This window comes from Prenolepis imparis, unplaced genomic scaffold (assembly GCF_030444845.1).
Source record: "Prenolepis imparis isolate NDT839.2.m4 unplaced genomic scaffold, iyPreImpa1.0 SCAF_3, whole genome shotgun sequence".
Taxonomy (NCBI): domain Eukaryota; kingdom Metazoa; phylum Arthropoda; class Insecta; order Hymenoptera; family Formicidae; genus Prenolepis; species Prenolepis imparis.
The window spans coordinates 13664061-13679164 of NW_028141161.1; the positions used below are offsets into that span (position 1 = coordinate 13664061).

At 35.4% G+C, this 15104-nt stretch overlaps 1 long non-coding RNA gene across 1 annotated transcript in view; it reads right to left on the minus strand.

Moving 5' to 3' along the window:
• Positions 1-1385: 1385 nt before the first annotated feature.
• LOC145934438 (uncharacterized) overlaps positions 1386-15104 on the minus strand; it is a 49251-nt gene continuing 35532 nt past the window's right edge. The window contains exon 4 of the long non-coding RNA XR_014425027.1: positions 1386-1894. This is a non-coding gene — a long non-coding RNA (uncharacterized LOC145934438). The remainder of the gene's footprint in view (positions 1895-15104) is intronic.

Consider the following 15104-nt stretch of genomic DNA (forward strand, 5'->3'; position numbering starts at 1 on the left):
GACGAATCTATACCGCCGATGATGCCATGCGAGCAAATTTTAATATTTCGTGGTATTTAAAAAAAAAAATATTAAATAATATATACATATAATAAAACAAAAAAATATTTGATTAATTATAGCATACTAATCTTTACCTTGTTCTTTATCGGTAAAAGAAAGAGAGAGAGAGAGAAAAGAGAGAAAGTTTAATGCTTGCGTTATCTCCATCATAACGGATTGACTCAAAAGTTATCCACTATTGTAAGAGAGATCCGCAGAAGAGGAGAGCGTGCTCGCGTCCTCGAGGAATGCGAAGGATGCGCCCAACGTTCGGAGAAGCCGAATTTGTCCGGCTCGAGGATCTTTAACGTGTAAGGACCCGAGAGACGGCCGGGTTCTTCAGAGGCTCGAGGACACTCCGTCGTTCCTTCGAGCTGTCATGCGCCTGACGCGAGGCAAGGGTTTCCAAAGTGCCCGATAGTGTATCCCGTCGAGACCCGCGCGGGTTCGAACGTCGCGAGATGCCGGTGTTATTATATGGACATCGTATAAAGTTTCCTGCCGACTCTCGCGCGTCCGGCTGCTTTTCGTCAAAAAGAGAACCCCGCGATACGCGCCTTTAGGACTTTTTCCTACGTTCGGTCCGTTTGACACTTGATAGCGCCAGGCGGGCCTATTAGGCCCTGTATTAGAATATCTATATACGCAATGCGTACGTATATCCCACTAATATACACACGCGACATACGTGCACGCGTATATAGAGATGTAATACATAGGATGACGTAGGCAGACATGGACACGTGGTGCGTGCACGCGGGTATGGGATACGAGGAGGCATCACGAAGCATATTCTCCTTCTTCTCGTGACTTCGAGGAGTCGTTTCTTGCCGCCGTCCGCGTCCGTCAGATATGATCTTTCCCGTTTGATAAATCACTACCGGAAATTCCGACAAAAAAAATGTACATTGCTCTCTCTCTCTCTCTCTCTTTCCTTCGCGCTCTAAATGTTTAATTGGTGAGTATCCGTTAGAATGTTCTTTTCCTCTCGAGGGAAAACATTGCTTTCAGCTGATATCATAGTCTTACTTACTTGTGTTTTATCCTGCGTTGAATCCTTTGTATGCCAATTTATTTTATGTATAATATATAGTATAAGGGTATATCTTAAAATATCTTAAATAAAATGCGAAAATATCTTATCGAATACGCGCGTTTATATATTTGTCATTATAAAGCGCTTTCCGCTTTTCATTGTCTCATCATTTCGTGTCGAAAACAATGTGATCTCGATAAATTTGCATATAATTTTTATTTTTTTCTATTTCTAGTAAAAAAACCATATTTTTGCTAAGATTGCTAATCATTCTATGTATTTTATTATATATAGTTAGCTGCATATATTTATATTTATTTATATTGTTCTGATTATACATAAATCTATATATAACTTTTATTTAAATAAGTTTTTTTGTATAGATATAGATATTATGTATAAGCTAATATTAATCATATATATGCTATTACGTATTTTAATCTCCCAAAACTTACTATTCGTGTTGCTTCCATCTTTGTTCTTCGAGCTTAACGTGATCAAGGCTCGTCCCGTTGATACTTCAACAAAATCAGCTTTCACAATGATCTCAGAATCATATCTATCTGTCAGTTCATTGTGAAAACCAGTTTTGTCTTAATTGCCCCGGCGATGACTCCAATTTCGTAGCTCGATAGCATCGTCCAATCCGTATATTCTAAGATTATATTTATTAATTAGAAATATATGATATGTTAATCTCGAATTGCTTAAAAGATTTTTTTTTTTTTTCTACAGCGAGATTTTATACAATTAAGATTTTCTGCAAGTGCTAGGTGTTCTTCATGTTCCTTCTCCCATTTTCCATGTCGCAACGTCCTGAAAATAGAAAAAAAACAACAGTTGCAAACTAGAAAAGAATAAAAGGAGAGAGAGAAAAAAGAATAAAAGAAAAGCAGAAAGAGGGCTTCTTCTTTGCATTCACAGCTTTCACTTCTGCGGATTTTTAAAGTGGGGCGCGACGGATGGCCGATGCCCTCGGGGAAAAAGAGACGTTCTTACCGGGCCTCGAATTTCTGTGAACGTCCTAAAATAACAGGCAGACGTGTGCCAGACGTTGCCGAAAATCGTAATTTCGAGAATCGGTCACCCTTCGTGACCGCCGCCCTATTCGTTGTCTGTGTCTTAAGCTCCTTTGAGGGAAGAAAAGAGAATGGCGAATGATGCATTTGTTATGCAATGGATACACACATGCGTTTCCCTAAATAATACATTCCTCAGCTTTGTTGCATACATATCATGTGTTACATCGACGAACCGTATTAATTCTGATAATGAGTCAGCTAAGGTTTTAAGCGATCAAGAAACACAGAAATTAGTGGACCAAATTAAATTCAAATGGATTACTGTGCGAAAACATTTTATTCTGTATTTTATAAATTTGTCATCTCTCTAAAGTTCGAGCGGGAGGGAATTGAATACTTGTCCGTCGTCAACGTATCTTTAAGAGATCATTAGAAAATGTGTCGATAGATCGGACTAACGGTAATGTTCGCCTCTCAAGAGTCTGACGAAACAAATGATAATTCCACAACATAATAAAGCAAAATTCGAAAAAAATATAAAATGTAAAAAAATCAAAATAAAATCAATTAAAATTAATTATAAATATTTCATAACAATAATTAAAATATAACAATGAAACAAAGACGCATCGATTTCAACGTAAAGATTTCCATTCTAAAAAAATGTTATTAACATTGTTGTCACTTTTCCGCGGTGCTGATTGTTGTCTCGATTCGCGTTCTGCGTTATATTCATAGCATCGAGCAGCTATCATCGCAAAGGTTAGCAGTTTGACAATTTGTCCACAATAAAATTAAATAAAATAATATATGTTTTAAATAATATGTTATAATACTTTAAACTCGATTAATATTTTTGACAGTTATCAGCTGATTTCTGTCAAAAAATATTAATCGCGGATAAAGTATTATAACATATATTACTTACAAAATATTATTATTTTAATTATATTAATATGTTGTAAATAATATGTTATAATATATATACTTTGTCCGCGATTAATATTTTTTGACAGAAATCAGCTGATAACTGTCAAAAATATTAATCAAATTTAAAGTATTAAAACATTATTTTATTTAATTTTATTTTGAACAAACTGTCAAATTGCTAATCCTCGCGATGATAACGCACAACGTAAATTAAGACAGCTAATCAACATAGCGAAAAAGAGGCAACAATACTTGCGAGAATCGACTTTATAGGCTTTTTTTAGAAAGAGGGACTAAAACAACACAAGGGTGTGCACGTGCTATTCCTCGATTTTATGTTAAAAAGAATGATACAGAAATCAGCTGATAACTGTCAAAAAATATTAATCGAATTTAAAGTACTATATTTTATTTAAAACATTATTTTAAATTTTTGACACAAATCAACTGATTAAAGCGTTAATTTACTAATTAATTTTTAAAATAAGAATATATTATAAAAATTAAAATAATAATATATTTTAAATAATATGTCATAATTCTTTAAACTTGATTGAATTTTTGACAGTTATCAGCTGATTTCTGTCAAAAAATATTAATCGCAGATAAGGCATTATAACATACTATTTACAACATATTACTATTTTACATTTTATAACATATTATTATTTCAAAATTTAATTAGCAAATTATCGCTTTATTAATATTTTTTGGCACAAATCAGCTGATTAAAGCATTAATTTGCTAATTAAATTTTAAAATAATAGTATGTAATAAAAATTATAAACACTAAGAATTTAATAATTTAAGAATAAATAAATTAAGAATGAAGAAATTAATAAACACAAAAAATTATAAAATGTTTTAAATGTTATTAATTTAAAATGTTATAATGCTTTATAACTCGATTAATATTTTTTGACAGTTATCAGCTGATTTCTGTCAAAAAATATTGATCAAGTTTAAACAAACTTGATATAAAAATATCATTCTTTTTCATATAAAATCGAGGAATGGCGCGCGCATAGCGCACGCTTGTGTTGTTCTATATATATAGTGAGTTTAAAAATCTGTATACTTATTTATAGAAAAAAAATTACTAATTGTTAGCAAAACACTGTTACATTCTTAATGAAATTATGGTAATATTTGAGAATAAATTGACGCGTTCTTGGAGTGTGAGACACACCACGGAAAGCGGTGTCGCTGGACAGGTCAAACATCACACGGACCGAATACGATGACCTCGAGGAATGCGAGGAACGATGATCAGTGATATTTAAACTCTCCATCGATCCTTAATCGACAGATCTACTTGGGAGGTTTTCATCATACCAGCAGGGAATGTTATAAGGCGATTTAAAAACCGATGTTTAATATCCTTGCGCGCAGAGGAATAAACGTGTCTTACATAAACGCGTATTATCGCATGTCTGTTAATTCCTTAAATGTTTCGCAGCAATGCGGCACCTGCGCATTCTTTAACACGACGGCTTTTCTTTTGCTATTTCTCACTTCAATTATAATTATTTCTAAAATGACAAGATTGAATTAAATTAAACACAATCGTTACGGCTCTGCTAAGTTTTAATAAATAGTTAAATCTCAAATTGAGTTGGCTATGAGAGCCCGGGCGCAGTTAATCAAGCGCATGCTTATTAGATTGAATATATTTAATATAAAATTACATAGATGATGATAGCGATTACATAATTAATAATAGCGAACGTTTCGGCTCTTTCTTTGAGCCTTCTTCAGCGCATACAATAGATGAAGGTATGAAAATTAAACGGATAACGTTCGCTATTATTAATTATGTAATCGCTATCATCATCTATGTAATTTTATATTAAATATATTCAATCTAATAAGCATGCGCTTGATTAACTGCGCCCGGGCTCTCATAGCCAACTCAATTTGAGATTTAACTATTTATTATAATTATTTCGTAATCGTAATTTTCATTTGATTGTCTTTATCGTAAAAAAAAAATTCCGCGATAATTATCAATTATATTAACAATAATTTAATTGTAATCTTTTCGAAAAAGAGAGGGGTAATGAATATATCTCTTCTTTACAAATGGTATAGAATACATACTATTTGTGAATTAATTTGATTAGTCAATTTGCCGGATTTTAATCCCTTAAAAAAAATTAGTCTATTTTAAGGACTTAATTTTCGCATGAACGGATACGAAGTGAACGTGGATGAACGCAATTTTACGATTCTTTACGGTTTCGCTATTGGACAGTAAACGTTCGTAAGGGTCCATCGCGGTATATACATTATTTTATACGTGCTTTATCGGTCTGCTGATAACGGCACGGCGGCAGTTACACGGAGTCCTGATAAAGATACGGCGCGACCTCGCGACCCGATGGCTATATATTCCATGGAAGAGAACGTCAGCGAAAAGAGGAGCAACGAGCACTCGAGGATTCGGTCTTTCAAATACAGAAAGAGGAGTACCAGAAGCTAAATCCTTAATTAATGTGACGATTGTTTTTTTGTCGTTGCATTCTCGATAATCATTAGTGATTACTCAACATTGATGAATTTTGGTGAATTAAACGAAGATGTAAATAGTTGACGAATCTCCTGCTTTACAATCGATTTTAACTGGATGTTATCTTGATAGAAATTTAATGTAAAGTTCAAACGTCAAGATAGTGTCTACGTTCTCTCTTTTTCTTTTTCTCTGAATATAATGAAGAATCTTAATATTATAGCTTTTCGCGAAATTGTTTTTTGAGGAAAAATTAATTTCGAATTTCTTGTACAATCTACGACTGGGCAGACTTGTTCAGTGACTTTTTGGGGGCTAGGACATTTACGAGACTGTAACGAAACTTTGAACTGTCATCCGATGCACTTTCTTGAACGGTGTTCACTGTTTTCCATTCTGTATATTTCTGGAATAGCGGAGGAGGCACGTTATAAAGAAGGGAAGTATGACGCATCTTAATGTCGATATCTCGTAATAGCTGGCACCGCCGACCGGTTCGTTCGCTGATTACGCCTGAATCCTTCCGAGAATTCGATCGCCGCTTTTATCTAATTAACGCGGTCAGATCAGCCGCGACGGTTATCGGACGGTCCTGAACGATCGTAAAACTTAACGAGCGAAGATCGCCGGAACATCGTAATGTACGTGCGCGAAGTTGCCCAGCTGTTATCGAGATGCGTTTTATCTCGTTGCGAAATGTTGCCTGATATAATCGTCTGTACGAATAACCGAAAGGATCGAATCGCAGAACGATTATTGGAATAATTCTTCGACGTATATCGAATCAATGTATCGCGAATTAAATTATTCAGGTGGATAAATCTAATTCCTCAGGTTCACACTTTTGCTGCTTTTGTGCTGAGAGTAATTTGAGTTGAACACAGAGTATTGTAATTTTCATTTGAATAATGAATTTTCATATGAAAAACTGAATACATGGAATTACATTTACGAGATGCATAATAATGAATTCATGTGATGAAAAAATATGTAAGAGATTAAATACGTATTTGTTATATCCAGAGAACAATAAGAAATACGAAATAAATAGTAATATAGAAAGAAGAAAAGGATACATTTGATAACTAATTACTAATGTAATAAACACGGGACATTCATACACTGAGAGAATTTTCTCTTAGAATTTACCCTAAAAATCAAGGTAATCGTGGGACAATGTGGCATGGAAAGAATATTATGACAATTTCTCTGATTAATATATTTATCACTATAAAAATAATATCTATCGCAATAAGATATAAAACATATTTTATATTTTATTGTAATAGATATTATTAATTTTATTGTGGTAAATATTAATCAGAGAAAGTCTCATAAAATTCTTTCCATGCCACGATTTGTCCCACGATTACCTTGATTTTTAGGGTAAATTCTAAGAGAAAATTCTCTCTGTGTATATATTTATTAATGAAAAATTTATAATGTTTTATTAATCATGTATAATTATTGTTTATATAACAATACATTATTTATCAATGAAAGCAAAAAATTAAAAAAAAAATTATATTTATTTCTAACAATTATAAAATATCAATTCGTCCAGGAACCAAGAACTCACATCGCGGCTTTTTAAAAAATAGTAATAATAATAATAATAATGATCATGTTGATAATTGATCTTAGGGGAAACAGCCGGTATACTTATCTAAGGATACCTTGTATCGACAGTAGAACTCAAGTTATACCCAGTGTAAGTATAGCGTGATCTCTACATGGTCATGGCTCATATTCTTCATGCAAGTTCTCTGTGTTACCGACTAAATATTCTGCATGATCCAGTCCATGTTTGAATGTTTATAATTTAGTGCATAGCAAAAAAAAACTTATTACACAAAAATTTATCAAGCAAAGTTATCAAGCAAATTAAATTCCCACAACAAACCAAAAGATATACGAGTCGTGTTTCACACATGCACTGGAAAAAAAATTTAAGGCAGCATCAAATTTATATAAACAATTTATATGAACGTCAATAGATATTTATCACAAAATGTGTAAATATATTTATACACGGAGAGAATTTTCTGGTAAATCGTGGGACAATATGGTATGGAAAGAATTTTATGAGAATTTCTCTGATTAATATTTATCACAATAAAAATAATAATATCTATTACAATAAAAATATAAAACATGTTTAATTAATTTTACTAAACTGCATGGCAAAATTACTCAAACATGTTTTATATTTTTATTGTAATAGATATTATTATTTTTATTGTGATAAATATTAATCAGAGAAATTCTCATAAAATTCTTTCTATACCATATTGTTTCACGATTACCATGATTTTCAGGGTAAATTCTAAGAGAAAATTCTCTCTATGTACATTTAAAATATTTTTTCTTCAAGAATAGTTCTATTCTTTGTTGTCCCCCCCCCCTTCTTAGTAAAAGTTTGAAACTGATAGACTCTCGAATTGTCAAATCTCGACATTTTAGTCTGGACGCGTATAAAAAAATAATTCTTATATTTATTCATGATACAATAATACATAAGATTCTAATTTTTTTGCGTTCGCGTCATCAAGAGAGCTGAGCTCATCGAAATTTATACCGGTTTTTAATCTCGCGTGAACCGCCTCGTGCGAAAGGGCGTAGTAAGCGGAAGAGGCGTAAAAGTCATTCAGTCCAGCGGCAAGCCATTGATAGAGGCGACGAAGCGAGGTCAGCTATTTGTACGCGTGACAGACCCCTATGGAGAATCTCGCGCACGCACGCACGCACTTGGGTCGGATCGGGTGTATACGTGCGTGACACATCCGCGTCGCGTTGCGTGGCGCGAATCGATTCCGGAGCTCGATACAGTAGTCGAAAAAAAAAATCCAACAAAAAAAGATATTGGGAGATTATCTGAGTCTCGTTAGAGCCCGATCGTTATTCACTCACGATACATCACGCGTCTTCTCTTCACGATAGATCGTCTTACACGAACGTTTACACAGCTGTCGAACCGCATTGATATCTGGAAGATAGATTCTCTGCTGTCTTTAATTTCTTTTTTGTGTGTAACTTAATTTATTTGCGATTATGACTATTCTGCTTATATAATATAGACATAATGTTTAGTTAAAAAGAATTTTAATTTTTTAAATACGTCTTTTAAATATCTCTCTTGGACTTTTACGTCATTCAGAAGATTAACATCATTTGCAATTCATGTCACTCTTTGTTAACTATTTTTATTCAATATTTTGTGTAAAATTCGAAGTTACTACTAATACTAGGTATAATATTTTTAATCCGAGAAAATTAGCCTTATACAAGAAAGTTGTTGCGCCACTTGTATTTAAATTTATAATATACAAAAAAATCTATGATAAAAAAGTTTAAAAGTTTTTTGCAGAATGGAAATTTTATACTGATGTCCATTATACTTTATCGATATCATAAACTGCGTTATTCGCGGAAAAAAAATGATAATAACACGCAAAAGATTGAAGATTTAATCGTATAAGACAAAGAGTGAATTTTTTCCTTAATAATAAAAATTATTTGACACTTTATAATTTTTCGTCATGGACAGGTTATAAGATAGGTGAGTATCACTACTCGAGATATAATGTGTGTAACGTGTGAAGACTCCTTAATTTTTCCACCGAGACCGGACACATAATACAAGGCGAAGCAAAGGTCGATATTTGAGCGTTACAGTCTCGCAAATGTGACACGTCCCGAGATCGATTTGCATACAATGGAGGCGCTGGGCATTCAATATGGTTCGGAGAACATCTCGCGCGGCAAGCATGCGCGGGTAACGAGCGATTAAAGAAACATTAACGCGTTACAAAACCGCATTGAAAAAAGGCGGCGGCGGCGGCGCGTGATGTCATCGCCGAGCCACAATCGTGAATGCCGATTAAACGAATACCACGTACGTAGGGCATGCGATCATGAGACGGGGATGGACGACCTGGGGTGGTGTATGTATTATATATACTACGAGGCAGATGTTTTCCATGCAAGTCCTATCGCGCGGAGCAGAGCACCTTGACAAGGCTGTCGTTCTTCTCGAATTTATTTCTCACGTGGGGAGTTGAAAATAATTGGGTGAACAAGAAACAATATTTATTTAAGTAGTTCCCTTCGTATTTATTTTCTTAATTCAATTTGAAATTGAGTTTTTCTTACTTTAAACTGGGTTTCTTTTGAGAGATATAGTGAAAAATTTATTTTTCGTAGAGTATAATAAGATTGACATTCATAAATATTTTAATTTGACGTCTAACATTCTTATTAATACTTGTCATATTAATACTTTATCGTCCTTTTTCAAAAATCTTTGCAAAAATTGATAATGAATTAACAAAAGTGGAGAACCTGAACCTGAACTTTAACAAAATTTTAATTTGAGAATTATAATAAAATTTAATGTTAAATATTAAAGTTATATAATGGCGAAAGACAGGTCTAATTAAGCATTACGCAGCGTCTCGGGCGCGCCAACTACTTTTGGATTATAATTAGAATACCGATAGTAATGATAGAAAGACGTAATGATAAGATATCGATATCAAGTATTTATCTCTTCCCCCTTCCCCTTCTCTTTTTCATAATTTATTCAATTATTGTGAAACGATATCGTTGCAAGCAAGTCAATAGTTACCCGCGGGTATGTCATGGAGAAGAGCCTTCTTCCCGATTGACGTAATTTGCTCTAAACTAACTCACGATCAATAGAAACTTCGCTGCACGAAGGCCGAGATATCGAACTATGTTTGTTAGCCCTAAAATTATTCGCTTATACGAAATAGGTTAAAAGAAAATTGCTCCAATTAAACAAAATCTGTCTATAAACGTGTAAACGAGTGAGCGAAGAGAGATGCAATCGTCGGTGATTATCTCGGATGGAGCTAATTTTTTTTTACTTTTACGATTTCGACAATTATTGATTATTGGATGTTGCATCTTTTATTTTATTTCTTCATTTAAGCAACCTTTGACTTTTGAAACTACAACTTTGTAACTTTGGCAATGTAAAACTCTTGTAAGAATCATGCATCTTATATTTTCATTTTCTTTCGATTTCAGAAATACTGTATCTGTCAAATTTTTTGATTACACTGAGAGAATTTTCTCTTAGAATTTATCCTTAAAATCATGGTAATTTTGGGACAAATGGTATGGAAAGAATTATATGAGAATATCTCTGATTAATATTTATCAAAATAAAAATAATAATATCTATTACAATAAAATATAAAATGTTTGATTAATTTTACTGTGCAGTTTAGTAAAATTAATCAAACATATTTTATATTTTATTGTAATAGATATTATTATTTTTATTATGATAAATATTAATCAGAGAAATTCTCATATATAATTCTTTCCATACCATATTGTCCTACAATTACGATAATTTTAAGGATAAATTCTAAGAGAAAATTCTCTCTGTGTATAAATACTTGTATTACTTCTTTTTTTTTGTCATCAGTCTATGAGATTTCGATTCGTCATATAATAAATAAATAGCATGCCTGCAATCGAACTGTCTGATCCGATGTACGTGAATCATTCGGGATGCTTGCGTTATACACTATAGTAAAAGCATCGAGCACGTGCGACAACATGGAGGTTGCCGAAGGGGCTGCCGAACTTTTCGTTCCGCGTAGTCGACGTTTCGTGTTTCGGCAACGACGGGGTTACCGCCTATACTTTTGCGAAAGTTTGCTAAACTTTTGAGCGACACGTAGCGCACGTGTGTTGCCTGTATACGAATTCGCAAATTAAACATATACAAGGGAGAGTTTTTTTTTATGTACGTATCTTTCTAACACGTTCCAGTCTATTTCCATAATTTTTTTTCTATACAAACTACCCATCCCTTGTTTTCCTTTTCTAACTCTCAACGATAATTAGCGACAATAATGTCAAGGTATTAATGAACATCGCATCTATACCAAATAATTTAGATTTAGATATCGCTATTTATACCCGAAAGCTTTTCAGTAGTTTTTCCTCGTATTTTTCCGACATTCCACGCGCGTGTGCGATTGCTTCAACAATTTCTTCAACTTTTTCGCATTTTTTTGTCCGACTCGTTTTCCTGGTTTAATAGTGCGCGATAGGAAGGCAATAACATTGCTCATTGGCTATGCGAATTGTCACGATGAACGTATGCAGCTGACATACACACATGAGACCGATACGATGCGACGCGTCATCTTTCTATTCTTGGAGCGGTTAATTGTTCTAATTAAGAGGACCGCAGCTCCGGAATAACTCGACGGGTTTATATTTGTCCGACGACACGACCGACGAGAGTTATTCCCATGTCGCTCACGAGGCTATTTTTCCACGATCCGGTATTATTTCGAGAACGACATTGAATCCTGCTTAATCTTTGTAATGGAAACTCACTGGTAGAGAGGAAAAGATGGACAAGTGCTGATAGCGTTTATTAATATGCGAGATGTTTTAAGCATTACGCTTTTAAGTGCAGAGCATATAATGACATTTTAGATTCGACTTCTCGTTAGTAAAAGATTCATTCTCAAGATTGTTCTATGCACATACAAATTTTAGGTCTTTAATTGTAGTTGATTTAAATATTTTAGTGATTAAATTCAAATTAATATTTCCCAAGAGTACGGTCCGTTGTAATATAAAGTTGCCATATAATATTGTATTTGCTTTCGGAATTCACTTCGGCAGAAATCGCGGTGCATCAGAGCGGCGCGATTTCTTTTCTTCGTGTACGCGATCTGTTTATCAACGGGGAGTTCGAAGAGAAAAATAGACGAAATCGCGGACAAAGTGCGAATGACCGCGGGGTGTCCACGGAGGAGGCGACTAATGAAACGAGCCTGGGAGAAGGGAGAGATGGAGAAAGCCGTAGGGGACCGTACACCATCACTCCGCAAAGTGTGAAGTATGCCGCTCTCGGGCAAGAAGATAATCGGAGGATGAAGAAATAGGAAGTCGAAGGAGGATGGCGAATGCGGCGAGCAGAGGGAAACGACGTCCTGGTCTCTCCCTGCAGGAACGAATTTCGCGATAAAATGGAAATGATTTGCAGAGAGGCGAGACTATTCACACAGGGACGATCGTCGCGAATTTCGGGAATTTCGCGAAATTTATGCTCGGGATGTCTTCATCGCCAGGATCCTCCGATCCGGTTGAAGAACAGGGCGCCGAAATAAAATGATGATGAGAGAAGGAGTAGGGCAGAGACGAAAGGGCAGCCTATCAAGAAGGACTCTCCCTGTCTTTCTCTCTATTTCCCCATGGAAAGAAAAGAGTAGGAGTATGAAGCCGAGAAGAAGAAGAAGGAGAAGGAGGAGGACGACCACCTATACAAAGATCTACACGACCAGTGGGAATGGAATGCAGGTACGAGTCTAGTCCTCTGCTTCACTCCCGCCTCTTTACTTTCTGACCAGCCATCCTTCCGTCCCTCCTCTTTCTTCCCGTCTTCACCAGGAACTTCTTCTTCTTCTTCTTCTTCTTCTTCTATGCCTCTTTGGTATCCACTGCCGACCACGATGTTGCTTACCGAATCATCACCGTGTTCTACCTTTCTGCTGGTTTCACCATTTACTACTACATTACTGTGCGTGTCTGTTGGACTGCTACTACTACTATTACTACTGCTTTCGACTGCTGTTGCTGCTACTGCTACTACTACGTGTGCACACGCAGTCTATTATTTGCGAATGCTCTCTTCGTTATTTTTAACAAAAAAATCGATTAAGAATCAATTATATTACATTTTAATTTGGATAATATAACTCTTTTATAAATTTAAAGCAAGAAAAATTTGCTATTTTCGCTCCAATTTTCCATGCTCTGAATTATCGAAATTTCGAATCGATCTAACGGTTTGACCAATTAGTTCAAACCGCTCGAAGTTTTCGAACTGTTTCTATTTCGATCACGCAATTCGTTCGAATCTGAGCTTTGCACGTTATACGGCCTGGAATGCGGCCGACGTGCGGCCCTGTCGAGGGAGAGACGTAGAAGCAACCAAGACCCGTACCTAGCATCAACGCGTCGTTGCGTGCTCGTCTCGCATCGCGGCTCGTTAGTTTATAGCCCGTGCGAGCTCGCGGACAGTCATAGCCACCTCTCGCGCCGCTGATAACCAGCCATTTATTTGTCCCGAATATATTTATTTAATGTACCGCACGTTTTCGACGAAGAATCCCGAGGAAAAATGATGCGCTCTGCGCGTTTACGAGGAGGGAGGGGCGATCGTATGGTAATTTCATGATGAATGACGTGATCGGCGCCACTCAAAGAAGTCGTGTATACAATCAGAAGACGCCGCGTTGCACATTCTTAAACGTCGTTCTCAGAATGCATTTGATAAGAATGACTATCGTCTTTATTGCGCGGCACTAACGAACGAAAATTCAAGACGTTCGTCATTCTTAACGAGATTGCAGGATTTAATTTTAACATTTTTTATTATGAGAATTATTTTATTTTATTATTATTTATATCTGTGCAATATTATATGAATAAAGTATCGAATGTGTATAGACTTAATATTTCATATTTGATTTAAATCAATAATCATTAAAATTACCTAACTTATTCATCGTAAAAGTCGAATAAAACACATGCATACTTAATTTGTTACTAATTATAAGTCATGGAAAATACATCTAATTTGTAAATCATAAAATTGCTCAACGCGCGGGACATGAGCAATGCTCGGAATCCCGGCGATCTATACATCATCAGAGTTAAGAGGATTAAGGCAATTTTGCCTTTAGAGAGGTGTACTCGCGACCAGAAAGAGGCGACGGCACTTTTACGATTTCAATCGTATTAAAATGTGTTTTCGAGGACTCGCCGCGGCGGCGCGTATAATTGTGCCGATAAAGAGGACGTGACGAGATATCTTCGCTCTCGTTTGACGCATTCCGGCGCGTATACGTAAGCGTGCATTTCGCGCATTTCATTGCAATTGCGTTCTCGTAGACGACGATTTTGATTTGACGCTCCGGGACCGTCAAACGGGCCTCACGAAAGTGCAACGTGAGGATGATCGTCAAACGCGGATGAGACATTACGCGCACGTGCGAGATAAACTGCAACAGGATGCCGACCGCCAGCAGGACTCGTCTCTGTCGGGTTGCGTCTGGTTATTATCCCCGGATGCCGTTTGGTACATTGCACTTGTAAGCACAGCCGAAGCATGCGGCGTATGCATGTGTCGCGAAACAGCTTTGTTAACTTGTACCGTGTCGACGTAATCCGTTCGATATTAATTGCATCGAGAAACTTATATTTTACACGCTCGAGAAGTATAACAAAATTTTGTAATTTAAATAGAAGCTGTTGCGATAGTTACATCTATTATTTATATGCCTTGAGTATGAAGCAAGTTCTCAGTTTTCAAGTATATTGTATCTCGTGAATATTATCGTAGATAATAATCTTTATCTATTTTATGCAACCGAAAGTATGTAACCTGCGAATATTTTTGGAAAGCACGCATTTGCAATCGAGGTTTGTGGAACACGAAAACAAAGTAACGCTTTATTTCGACATTTTGTAATGTGACGATAATATATATATATAAAACTAGGTA